We start from the raw sequence: 1,040 nt of genomic DNA, 5'->3' as shown, positions 1-1,040 counted from the left end.
ATTAAAATATGTGTATATGTATATTTATATACACATTTTAAGTAATAAAATATTCCGAAAATCTTCAAAGTTTTCCCGTAATCATAAAGAGTTAAGGATTGTTTATTAGTTAAATAATCTTTATGAAATTCGTAGAAATGAAATTGCGTGCGATAAAAAATTTCTGTGGCAATAAAATAATATATTACGGCAGACTGGTTATAGTTTCAATAACATTGTAAAATTGAGGATGATTTATTAATTCAGTAGCCATTATAAAGATAAAAAGAATCGCACTCGATGAAAATTTCATTTTACACTGCTAAAAAAGGAATAAAAAAATCTACATATGTTTTCTGTAGCAATGCAAAATTATACGTTATTAAAATCAACAATATAACTATCAATCGCATGCGATAAAAATATCCTGGTACAAATGCAAAACAACATTCAAAATCAGTATAGAATTAAAATCGCATGCGATAAAAATTTAAATGACATCAATAATAAAACGGGCTTTCCTGTCTGTTACGCACATATGAACATACACACATATTTGTGTAATTTCCTATCAAAAAAAAAAAAAAAAAAAAAAAAAAAAAAAAAAAAAAAAAAAAAAAAAAAAAAAAAAAAAAAAAAAAAAAAAAAAAAATTACCGTCTAACCTTAACGAAATTACGCGGTGTGACCTTAAACTAAAAAGTGTTCAGATAACAAGTGACGCCATACATGTAAATCTATGCATACGGTTCAAATCATCGACACAACTAATTAACAGTTACTACCAGTAAATAATGCATAAAATAAAATAAATATTTAACAAAACAGCGACAGTATAAACAAATTTTAGTTTGTCAAAGCGTTTAGTGGTATGCGATGCGCTAATTGTCTTGTCTTTAAAGTCTATCTAATAGGAGTAGGCGGTGGCCACTCTAAGCGCTAGACAGTAATACATCTATAGGAATAGGTACACTTGTGCTCACACAATTAAGCCACATAAACGTTATGGTATACAAATTCATAAAAGTTGAATTTTATTGATAAATCGAAAAAAAAAAGTTT

This window comes from Bactrocera latifrons, unplaced genomic scaffold (assembly GCF_001853355.1).
Source record: "Bactrocera latifrons isolate USDA-ARS-PBARC rearing strain unplaced genomic scaffold, ASM185335v1 scaffold_95, whole genome shotgun sequence".
In the NCBI taxonomy this organism is placed as follows: Eukaryota; Metazoa; Arthropoda; class Insecta; order Diptera; family Tephritidae; genus Bactrocera; species Bactrocera latifrons.
This window is presented reverse-complemented; position numbering follows the sequence as displayed.